General features: G+C 36.8%; 1 protein-coding gene and 1 long non-coding RNA gene across 13 annotated transcripts in view; one reads left to right on the top strand and one right to left on the bottom strand.

Annotated features, from left to right (window-relative positions):
- Positions 1–13047, bottom strand: part of UVRAG (UV radiation resistance associated) — a 329617-nt gene that overhangs the window by 209417 nt on the left and 107153 nt on the right. The window lies entirely within an intron of this gene.
- On the top strand, positions 1852–5332 carry LOC144334393 (uncharacterized). The gene is made up of 2 exons (XR_013404183.1): positions 1852–1916; positions 3721–5332. It is a non-coding gene; the product is annotated as an uncharacterized LOC144334393 (long non-coding RNA).

Here is a 13047-nt window from a genome sequence, read left to right as displayed (position 1 = left end):
TGGGTAGTGAAAACTCAGTACAGGCTGACTTGCAGACGCCAACACATGCCGTGCCTTGTCAGAACACTTTTCAGAGTGGTGAATTTATTTATGCATAAACAATGTTTCAAGTTTATTCAAATGGCTCCACAGAATAATTCCACACGAGAACTTCTTTCTGCCATCAAAATCTGCTTACATTCAAAAGAAAACCTTACTTTAAAAACAAGCACTGTGAAGTTATGGTCTCCAAGGCTACAGGGGACAGCTCCATGTTGAAGCATCAAAACTGGAATGCTTAGCACATTTTGAATAAGTATATTTTTTTCTCAGAGCAATTATAAAACTTTTTCTGTCTGCTCTATATAAAAACAGTTCTATAATATTAGTTTATCATACAATGAATCAGTAAGTTAGACACTCATTTTTAGCCTTGAAAACGCAATATTTAAAGTCAGCTATTTCACCAGTCTTACTGTTCAGCTCCAATGTTTCAAGAAGTGTTAGAATTACATGGCCCTTTGATCAAATAATCAACAACAAAAAAAAATGGAATTGTGGTAAGATCTTTAAAAAAGTATAGAAGACTTTCATTAAGCATAAAAATTCTACTGAAGTATGTACCCTGTTAAAAAAACACCATGGAACAGAAGAGGCCTCAAGCTTTTGGAAGGTGCTAAGAAAGCAATGTACAATCTTAGATAAGTTATTAAACTTTCCTGAGCCTCAATTTATTCATTTGCCTAATGTTCCCAGTTGCTGAAAGAATTAAATAGAATAATAAAATATATACAACACCTAGCACAATATTTGCAAATGACAGGCAATCAAAAAAAGCTGTGACTAGTATTGAGGAGATAAGGAGGTATCTATATGATAATGTAAGGTTAATAAAGCAAAGGATCCAGGGCACAGAATACTTTCTATGTGCAATATTGGTACAGGAATGAAGTGAGATCCAACAATGCTTCCTAGAGCAGAGGAATGCGATCTACATCTCTAAGAATGTATTTAACATGTCAGGCAAACATTCCCCACCTTTCCACAGGCTGGTACCCACATGTTATCTTCTGTTCCTTATACTGCCTGATAAACTCTCAATTATTCCTTATAAATTTAACACCCGTCCCATGACAGGGAACAAGCTAAGTACCAGTGGTTGTTACTGTGAGCAAGATAAACTAGAGTCCCTGTCCCCCACAAATCTATTGAGGGATACAGAATAATTAAACACAGAATTATATCACCATGTAAAATTTTACAATAGGAGATGACAAGGGGCTTCATTTCTCTCCCTCACCAACATACACACCAAAATAAAAATATGACTGAGCATGCTGAGGCCAAGATTTAGATTTAGGGGTAATGTAGGAGGTTTCAGCAACTGCACCCTTCCCTTGGGCACCTACTCATAAAACAACTCTCTGATTTTCATTCTGCTACTGCTTATTCTGTGCATAGCTCCCCATTCAAACTGACAGAATGGAGGGGGATGACTGACAGAGTAACACAAGGTCTACTAACAACAGATTCTCAATAAAGATTAGTCACTAATGACATTTTAGTTCAAATAGTTAATGAGCATTCCTTTTCTTGATTACTGGATCACTAAACTCTGCACCTAATTTATCATAAAATTCTCAACTGCAAAGTTTATCACATAGCAATCTCCATGATTCATACAGATACTATACGGTAAAATTCTTCATTGTTACTGTTTTTATACACATTCTCACAATCACAAAATTATAATTGTTCAATCATTTAAAATGTTGGAAAACACTTCCATTCTTCTTTGTACCACTTCCACCACATCAAAACTCTTCTTATATATGTCACCAGTGAGCTCCAAGTTGCTAAATTCAGCTTTCAATTCTTTTTTTTTTTTTTTTTTTTTTTTTTGTGAGACGGAGTCTCCCTCTATCGCACAGGCTGGAGTGCAGTGGCACGATCTCAGCTCACTGCAAGCTCCACCTCCCGGGTTCATGCCATTCTCCTGCCTCAGCCTCCCGAGTAGCTGGGAATACAGGCGCCCACCACCATGCCCAGCTAATTTTTTTTTGTATTTTTAGTGGAGACGGGGTTTCACTATGTTAGCCAGGATGGTCTTGATCTCCTGACCTCATGATCCGCCCACCTCAGCCTCCCAAAGTGCTGGGATTACAGGCATGAGCCACTGTGCCCGGCCCAGCTTTCAATTCTTAACCCTCACATTACTCAACCAATCAGCAACCTTTTTTTTTTTTCTGAGGCAGGGTCTCACTATGTTGCCTAGGCTGGTCTCAAACTCCCAGGCTCAAGCGATCCTCCCCGTTCAGCCTCCCAAAGTGCTGGGGTTACAGGAGTGAGCCACCATGCCCCAGCCATCAATATTTGATTCAATTAATCACTCTCTTAGAAATATTTAATTTATTTTGACCTCTGGGACACCTCTTTGTCCTAGATTTTCCCCAACCTCATTAGCTGTCCTTCTCTGTTCTATCATCATCTTCTTAAATGCTGGAATGCCTCGAGTGAAATCTGGAAGGTAGAAGGGATAGAGGCCATTCTCCCTGCAGCAGTGACAAGCTCTCTCAGGAGTGAGGTTTTGCAGTAGACAGTTTCCTTATTTAGGTGTCTGGTAAGTGTGGGATGGCTATTTCACCAGCAGCAGTTTTCTGATTGCTGGATCACTGCTGTGGTGGGCTGACCCCGAAGCCCAGTCTATTCTCCACACCAGAGGCATTTTTTTTTTTTCTTTTTAGAGATGGGGTCTCAGCTTTATTGGCCAGACTAAGAGTGTAGTGGCACGATGAGACCTCACTACAGCCTCAAATTCCTGGGCTCAAGAGATCCTCCAGCCTCATCCTCCCAAGCAGCTGGGACTACAGGCATGTGCCACCATGCCTGGGCTAATCAGAGGCATTTTTTAAAAAACTAGAAATCAGATCACATCACTCCCTTGCTCAAAGCCCTCCAACAACTTCTTATCATGTTTGGAAAAAAAATAAAACTCCACACAATCTGGCCTTGCCAACTTTGCTCACTATGCCCAAACTAGACTGCCTACCTAGCTATTCTTGCAACAAGCCAAACTCATTCTTACCTGCTGTCTCTTCTCTCTGGAATGTTCTTTCTCCAAATGCCCATCCAACCTTGTTGTCTAATTTTTTCAAGTCTTTGTTCAAATATTTTCTTCTCGGTGAGGTCTTCCCTGATCATCTATCATCCTCAGTATCTACCAACCTCTATTATCCTCCTCCTACTTTATTTTCCTTTATAGCACTTACCACTAGCAACAAATTTATAACTAATTAATTTACTTACTTCTGAATTTCCTATTAAAATGTACGCTCCATAAAGATAGGAATTTTTCTTTCTTTTTCAGGATATAACAAGAGCCTAGAACATAACAAACACTCAATAAAAGTAGCTATCATTGTATTCTACTCTCAGGAATAACAACAACCTATATACTTTTTCTCTTCCAAATTACACCCCTGGCCAGGTGCGGTGGCTCACACCTGTAATTCCAGGACTTTGGGAGGCCGAGGCAGACGAATTACCAGGTCAGAAGTTAAGAGAGCAGCCTAGCCAACACAGCGAAACCCCAGCTTTACTAAAAATACAAAAATAAGACAGGCGTGGTGGCACACACCTGCAGCCTCAGCTACTAGCTGAGGCAGGAGAATTGCCTGAACCTGGGAGGCAGAGGTTTCAGTGAGTCGAGATTGTGCCACTGCACTCCAGCCTGGGCGACAGAGCGAGACTTCATCTCAAAAAAACAAAAAATGCCTTCGCCATAATGCAACCTTAGGCAACTCAATTCCCCTTTCTGGATCTCATGAGTAAAACAGTGATAACAATGACTAGCAGCAATCCATACACTTGCTTTAAGGATTAAATGAAATAAAGCATGTAAAAAACTTACCTGGCAGATAGTACATATCCAATAAATGTATCTTTTACTCTTATTACCCTAAAATTGTTTGCCAAATTAACTACATAACTGTTTAAAGACAGCAACTATATCCCCAAAGTCCTCTCTTCTCCAGGATATTTATATCCTCTAAATATCCTCTATTCCCAACTAGTCTTTACATGACTGCTTTAAAATCATTCATCTTCCTGGCCATCTCCCCTGGCTCTTTCCCATCAAAGTAAACTGGGACTCAAATTAAACAGAATATTCCAAATATGATCTAATGAACACAAAGTCCAGGAAGACTATTACTTCTCTTGATCTGGACAATATATTTTAATTAATGTAATATAAGATCATCTTAGCTCCTTTTTTAATGCTGCTGAGTCAATTTCTTGGCTTACACTGCATTTTTCATAAGTTTAAATCTCCAGATGTTCTCCCCATAAACTGTTTAAAGTCAGTTTTCCTCCCATGTTCAAATGTAACTCTGTCATTAGAATAAAAGAATCTCGGGGACAGAAAAATCAGTGCTACTGTGGAAAGGTCATTTTCCTCTATGACATTAGTTTACTTCTTGCAGAGTCTGAATTTAAGGAATAGAAGCCTAAGAACAGTCCGGGATGCCAACTAAGAATCACTGGGTCCAATCACTTCACACTTAACATATTGGGGGAAAAGAAGTAAAAAGACCTATGTGGCCATAGAGTCAGAGACACTCCTCAATAGTAAACCATTAAGACCTGCTCCATGGGGAGGCACGTGGTAAGGAGTATATTAAGCACACTCTGGAGGGCTCCAGGAAAGCCTATTAGGAAACTCTCCATTGTGTGGGTGCCACAAGACTCTAAGAAATTTGACTCATTTTATGTTGGTGCATCATCAAAAAAAAATTTTACTGGGAAGACTAAGGGTGCTATAAGTTAGTCTCAACAAGAGAAAAGAATGTCAAGGAGAATTCCTCCACACAAGATGGAGAAGTATAATGGAAAGGCCTTTACTACTAACCTGACTTGGACTCTGCATGACTTACTAGCTGAACACCTGGGAGCCACACTACTCAACTTCTGCAAGCTTCAGTCTGCTTACCAGTGAAATGGAACTGTAACAGCAGTGTGGCTATTGTGAACACAATAAAAAGATGTATGCTAATTTTTAGCATTTAACTGAAATGCTATTTCACTTAATAGCATTAATGTATTTAAGTGAAAAATTTTAATACTCAAATCTTATTTTCCTTCTCCACCCCTTGTTTAGGCCCTTTGTAGAAAAGGAAGGGATTCTGACTTATTCTTAGAACACAACATATTTAGAAATTATTATTAATTTCTCAACGAATGAAAGACCCTTTGCTTGCTGTATCTGTTAATCTGTCCTACTAGAATATAAATCCCTAAGGTAATAATCTGGCTTCTCATTTTAACAGAGTATTTCCACTCATAAAGAATCTACTATAGGAATAAGGTTATTACAAAGTCCACTCTCAACAGATAACCATGCTGAGTCTCAGATTCTCTTCCAAGGTGAAACATCCACTTTTAGAACAAAAGTTACACCAAGGGCCAGCTGATATCCGGATAAACTTAATGTATTAATTCTCCTAAAATCGTCAATAAGTTTTCGTAATAAAATGGCACGTAAAAATCAAGTTATGGGTGGGGTAGGTGTTTAATGGTAACTGGTTATTTTTATTGGCGGAGACATCAGGGTGAAATCACTAAACCTTGGAATGCTGCCTTGGAACATGCCTGGCACCAGTGGGAATGTAGAAGTTACAAGGCAGCTATGAGAGATGTGACAGTGAAGCCTTAATTCGCAATGACATCTTAAACAAAGCAGTCTTAGTACAGTAACCCTGTGAATTCAAGCCAAAATTAAAGGACAGAGGCAGAGACAGAGAACATCTCTTGGGCAGAAGACTACATATACTTAACTGCCCTCAAAGAACGCTTTACTTCTCTATGCTGATTTTATTCTTCCTATTTTATTCTTCATTCACCTTTTCAACATTTGAAAACCGACTTTTGCTCTAAGCCAAGAGTTCTGAACACTGTTTTGGGGAGGGCTCATTTAACTTACCCATTACATTTCCATTCTGTATTGAACATTCAGTAAACTATAGAAAATGAACTTAGTAACATGAATTGCCTATAAGAGGTCCTAGTTAAAGACTATGAGATCTATCAGTAAGTCCTGACTACTGGTTTACTCATTTAGTAAACTGCAGTTAATTTAAAAACAACGCTTTCAACATGAGTTTTTCATTAGCATGCACTGTATTCAAACTGAAATATTAAGTTATTTTATATATAAAATATACTATAACTGTGGCAAAATATATCCGAGGTTAGTACTAATCATCTTTGGAAAGGTAATTAAAAATCTACCATTTTAAAAATTCCTCAAAAAATCTACCTGGTTCAGTTATTATCCAACAGGATATTTCACCCATGTCTTCATTCATTCATTTAACAAATATTTGCTGAGCATTCACTCTGAGCCAGCTTGGTGCTATACGCTAGGAACAACATTGTAAACTAGAGATACAAATTCCCTAAACGTATATAGTCCATATTCTCCATTCTCATTCTGAGAAACACTTTTAAGGCAAAAGTATCTGAAATATTTTCTTTTAGTTTTCATGAAAAAAGTTATTACAATTTCAACATCAGAAAGCATCCTGTCCAAGAAGAGTTCATAATGTAACAACATTTCTAACTAAAACATTAGAGTAGTTTCTGGTCTTAATTAGAAAATCTGCTGTAAATTATTGAAATGATTAAAAGAATTATAAAATAAAACTTGTGCATTATTTCAGCAATAATGTTGGAAATCTAAAGGAAATAGATGGCTTCCTACCAAAAAACAAATTGCCAAAAATAAACCAAGGAGAAGCAGGAAAAAATGGACAGGGCAATGAGCACTAAAGGGATTGAAAGAAGATTTACCCTTATAAAATGCACCTGAACTGGATGATTTACTAGCTAAGTCCTAACAAACCTTCAAAGAACTAAAAATTTTTGAAATGATTTAATCTGTTTCAGATGGTAATGATGACAATGATAGCTGACACATACAATTCAGGCACTGTACTAAATAGTTCACATTAATACCTTTAATCTTCCCAATAATCCAGAGACAGATGCTATTATCATCATTTTACAGATTAGGGCATAGCATAAGATAGAAAGCTTCACAATTCAATTTTAACATCTTGGGAGAGACAGTAATTTACACCCTCCCCCCCTTAACAACAACACAACAACTGCTAAAAACTAATCTTGCTTATAAGTAATGATCAAAAGAATAACCTGTAACTAGTCAGTAATACAACACTGGGAAATCCACATACCTTATTACAATGATAAAGGAAGAAAAAATATAATATTAATAAATGTGGAAAGGCATTTCAAAAAATTCAGCAACAATTCCTAACAATAGCATTAAGTGAATAAAAAGAATTATTTAAAGTATTTTCCTTTTTGAGACGGAGGTTGCGGTGAGTCGAGATCGAGCCATTGCACTCCAGCACGGGCAACAAGAGCAAAACTCCGTCTCGAAAAAAAAGAAAAACATATATATATGTAAAATATATATATACACACACACAGACATATATATATGTGTATATATAATTTTTATATATTTTTTATGTGTGTGTATATACACACATGTATGTATATACATACATATATATATATATATATTCGTTTTTCTTTTTTTTTTTTCTTTCAGATGCAGTCTCGCTCTTGTCGCCCTGACTGGGGTGCAGTGGCGCGATCTCAGCTCACCACAACCTCCGCCGCCTGGGTTCAAGTGATTCTCCTGCCTCAGGAATTACAGGCACCTGCCACCACGCCCAGCTAATTTTTGTATTTTTAGTAGAGACGGGGTTTCGCCATGTTGGCCAAGCTGGTCTTGAACTCCTGACCTCGGGTGATCCACCTACCTAGGCCTTCCAAAGTGCTGGGATTATAGGCATGAGCCACCAGCCCGGCCAATATTTTTCAAAATTAACAGAAAATACTCTCAACAGCAAACTACTAAACTTTTTCAATTAGAACAAGGAACTGGGATGGTAACAATGTCCATGACTTTTCAACATTATTTTGAAAGTTCTAGAAGGTTTAGCAAATGCAGTAAGACTAGAAAATCTGTATAAACATTAGAGAAGAAAAGCCTATCCTTTTACTGATGATAATGTGTATGCCAAAAAAGGAGAACTTTCCTTTAAAAAAAAATTGCAATAAAAACAATTAGATATATTACTAAATATAAATAAGATTTTCCTAGAATTATAGCTTTTCCTTATAATAGCAATAAGCACACAAGAATGGAATGGAACACCTATTTTATACAAAATACTGTAAAAACTATAACATACTTAAGAACAAATGTAACAGAAAGGCAAATGACCGTATAAAGAGAACTACAATCTTGTTGAAGAAATAAAATAAAATATAAACAAATGAAAAGACACCATGTTTTTGGACGGGAATACTAATATAAAATGACAGCTTTCCCAAAATAATTGTAAAACTTCAACTGATATAAAAATTTTGATTAAAATTCCAATAAGACCGGTCTTTTAAAGTTGGATAAAATAAGTTAAAGTTCACATAAAAGAATAAAGTTCTGAGAATAGCCAAAAATAGTATCAAAAAGAAGAGTAGCAAGAGGACGTGCCTTACTTGATATTAGACCACACCAAAAAAATCCCCTGTAGTTAAATCAATCTGAAAGTTACAAAACACACAAAAAGATAAGATAAACAAAAAAAGAGTGAATCCAGAAATAGATCCCAATATATATGCACTTTTAATATATTACAAAAGCATTATTTAAATTCAGTGAGAAAAGAAAGCTGCTGGCACACTGAACTCATCTGTGAAGAAATCATTTCTACCTTACAAGATATGGACTATCTATACTAGATATCAGTGTGCAGATGGTTGGATTAAAAGAAAAAAAAGAATAAATTGCAATTTGTACTAAATATTTAATTTAAAAAGTAAAATAATATAGATCTGAAAGTTAGCAGAAAGTATCTATAGAAGCAAGGTATAGGAGAGTCATCTTCAACTCAAGAGTGCCCAGAAAATATAAAACAAAAAACAGAATTACACAATACAACAAATATGAACTTTTTGTATAAGGTATCATAAGTCAAGATGTAATTATCAGATTTGGGAAAAAATACCAAGTACTCTTAGAAACTTACGAGAAAAATGCAAGCAATTCAATTTTTTACAAATTAGATAAAGTAAATGAATAGGCAAATTCACAGAATAATACCATAAATAGCTAATAAGCTTAAGAAAACATGTTAAATTTCACCTGTAGCTCAAATGAAGTACTTGCACCGGGCTGACAAAAATTGAAGTAATACTGAGGTGTCATTTACACTCATCAAATTAGTAAAAATCATAAAAATTGATGATGGCCATTTCCAGCACGGAATCGGAGTAAGGAGTAATGCCATTTATTTTGTGCCCTTTGGGAAAACAACCTGATTATCTCTGACAATTGAAACAATACTTTGACTCAGAAATCCCACTGCTGGGAATGTAATCCATGGAAACAAAATCATCATAAAAACAAGGTTATAGATGTATATAAATATTTTCTTCAGTAATGTGCATACTGTCAAAACAAACAAGCATTAAAAACCGGAGCCAGAGTAAATATTATACGAAATGCCTATCAGTACAGTAGTGGCTGAATAAATATGATATAGCCTCACCATGGACTATTATTAAGCCATTAAAAAAATGAATTAGAGGAATGTATGCATAGAATATTGAACAAGAAACCCAAGTATGTGTATCAACTCCAATTTTATAAAACAATTTTAATTTTATAAATTAATTCAAACCATATACACAAACCATAAATATACAGAAAACATATATACATGTATCTATAAATCATATCTATGACATACATAGAGAGAGTATGGGAAAAAACACAGATGGATACACATCAGATTGTTAACATGGGTGAAGGGTGACTAGGGGTCATGTGGACATGTGTTCTGTGTTTGGGTGGTTTTCTGGCAGCGCAATGGGGGAGAAGGGCTTAAAGAAGAAGATAAGCCAAAAAGTATAAGGAAAGGGGAAGGAGAAGACTTCATCCTATAATTACTCCCATATTTTGCTTAAATCCTACTTTTGTAAAACTGTGTGTGTATATGTGTGTCTTTATATGTATGTATATATACATACATATATTTGTATTATATGTAGAGACAGATGAATAAAGATGAATAAAATGTGCTGCTACACATAAATATAAAGTTTGCTCCACCAAAACTTACATTAAATACCAAAATTAGCCGGGCGCGGTGGCTCACACCTGTAATCCCAGCACTTTGGGAGGCCAATGCAGGCAGATCACGAGGTCAGGAGATCGAGACCATCCTGGCTGACATGGTGAAACCCCATCTCTACTAAAAATACAAAAAAGTAGCCAGGCATGGTGGCACATGCCTGTAGTCCCAGCTACTCGGGAGGCTGAGGCAGGAGAATCATTTTGAACTGGAGAGGCAGAGGTTGCAGCGAGCCGAAATCACGCCATTGCACTGGGCAACAGAGCGAGACTTCGTCTCCAAAAAAAAAAAAAAAGAACACCAAAATCATTTTATTTTTAATTTTGATTGAAAACCTTCCTAAATCTTCTATATGCCTGCTTTCTTATGAAGGCTCTCATAATTACAGTTTTCTATTTTACTGATGATTTAACACCAATATGGCCTAGTGGAAAACAGCAAGTGCACTGGAGCCTAGCAGACCTTTCTTCAGACCTGCTTCCACACTTAACCAGCCTGTGGCCCAGGCAAATCTTCTCATCATTCAAAGCCTGCTTCCTCATCTGTTAAATGGAGACGGCATTATTAAAAACTAAGACAGCGCACTCATAATTCTCGTGAGTAACCTGAGTTATAAAATGCAATATAGAGATGTGCTTGGGCCAAGCACACACACAGGAGTTGGCTAGCTATGTTTTTTTCTTTAGTCGGCCCCTCCTTACAATTGAACTGTTTCTCCCCCTCTCTCTTTTTACATGAAGTAGTGAGACAGGGCTGTTTAAGAATCCAAACACAGTGACTACAAAGGTAGGACAGTAGCTAATATGATTTATCACTCAGCTATATTCCAGAATCAAAGAGTATACCACAAACAGAGCAAACTATCAGCTTTCGCTTCTTGCTGTCAGTGTGTCTATTTTAACGGTAATCCTCTTAATTCCTCCCCTAACTTACTTAAAATAAGCATACAGAAACCGGGTAAGAGCCTAGTCTCTACTATGAAAAGAAAGTACACGAGTTTTAGTACATAAACTCTGTAAAGTCTGCTTACAGTTGGGTTCTTAGCTGTATTCTAACTGCAATTACCACTTAGAGTCCATTAGGCAGGGAGGAAAAAAAAAAAACTCTTCCCGGAGCCTAACAGTTGGTTATCACATCCATAATTTAAAGATAATAAACAAAGTTATACCTTATAATTCTTTTTTATTTTTTGCATACTATTTATTTATTTATTTATTTTTCTTTTATTATTATTATTATGCTTTAAGTTCTAGGGTACATGTACATAACACGCAGGTTTGTTACATATGTATACTGTGCCATGTTGCTGTGCTGCACCCATCAACTTGTCAGCACCCATCAACTCGTCATTTACATCAGTTGTAACTCCCAATGCAATCCCTCCCCCCTCCCCTCTCCCCATGATAGGCCCTGGGGTGTGATGTTCCCCTTCCCGAGTCCAAGTGATCTCATTGTTCAGTTCCCACCTATGAGTGAGAACATGCGGTGTTTGGTTTTCTGTTCTTGGGATAGTTTGCTGAGAATGATGGTTTCCAGCTGCATCCATGTCCCTACAAAGGACACAAACTCATCCTTTTTTATGGCTGCATAGTATTCCATGGTGTATATGTGCCACATTTTCTTAATCCAGTCTGTCACTGATGGACATTTGGGTTGATTCCAAGTCTTTGCTATTGTGAATAGTGCCACAATAAACATACGTGTGCATGTGTCTTTATAGCAGCATGATTTATAATCCTTTGGGTATATACCCAGTAATGGGATGGCTGGGTCATATGGTACATCTAGTTCTAGATCCTTGAGGAATCGCCATACTGTTTTCCATAATGGTTGAACTAGTTTACAATCCCACCAACAGTGTAAAAGTGTTCCTATTTCTCCACAGCCTCTCCAGCACCTGTTGTTTCCTGACTTTTTAATGATTGCCATTCTAACTGGTGTGAGATGGTATCTCATTGTGGTTTTGATTTGCATTTCTCTGATGGCCAGTGATGATGAGCATTTTTTCATGTGTCTGTTGGCTGTATGAATGTCTTCTTTTGAGAAATGTCTGTTCATATCCTTTGCCCACTTTTTGATGGGGTTGTTTGTTTTTTTCTTGTAAATCTGTTTAAGTTCTTTGTAGGTTCTGGATATTAGCCCTTTGTCTGATGAATAGATTGCAAAAATTTTCTCCCATTCTGTAGGTTGCCTGTTCACTCTGATGGTAGTTTCTTTTGCTGTGCAGAAGCTCTTTAATTTAATTAGATCCCATCTGTCAATTTTGGCTTTTGTTGCCGTTGCTTTTGGTGTTTTAGACATGAAGTCCTTGCCCATGCCTATACCTTATACTTCTCATCCCATCTCTAAACACTATGCTATTGATAATTTATTGGTTGTGAGCATTTTCCTGTTAAAATTGGAATTTTATAGTTGAAAGTACTTTCTAGCAAAGTGGGAGAAGCAGAATTTGCTTCCAGAGAGCCACAAAAAGGTCTTCCCGAAACACTCATTGAAAGAGTTGGATTAAAAGTCACGAAATCCTGAAAATCTCACCAGATACTGTGTGGAGAGCAGGGGCTGAAAGAAAGAAGCAGCTGAAGGCTCACAGACCTGATTGCATTTTCAACACCTTTTAAATATTAGCCTAGAAATGTTTTGCAACTCTCATTTTACCAGATGGAAACCATTAGAAAAAACAAAACTTTAGTCCTCTAGTAACCTGAACAATAGTTCAATTTGATCAACAGAAATGGCATTTATTATCTGCTTAACATATATATGATACACACTGCCATAGGGCTAATACAAAGACTAATAAAACAAGGATTCTTGCCTAAAGGCAATCTCAGTTTGGGGG

The sequence above is a fragment of the Macaca mulatta genome, chromosome 14, assembly GCF_049350105.2.
Source record: "Macaca mulatta isolate MMU2019108-1 chromosome 14, T2T-MMU8v2.0, whole genome shotgun sequence".
Classification (NCBI taxonomy): Eukaryota; Metazoa; Chordata; class Mammalia; order Primates; family Cercopithecidae; genus Macaca; species Macaca mulatta.
This window is presented reverse-complemented; position numbering and strand designations above follow the sequence as displayed.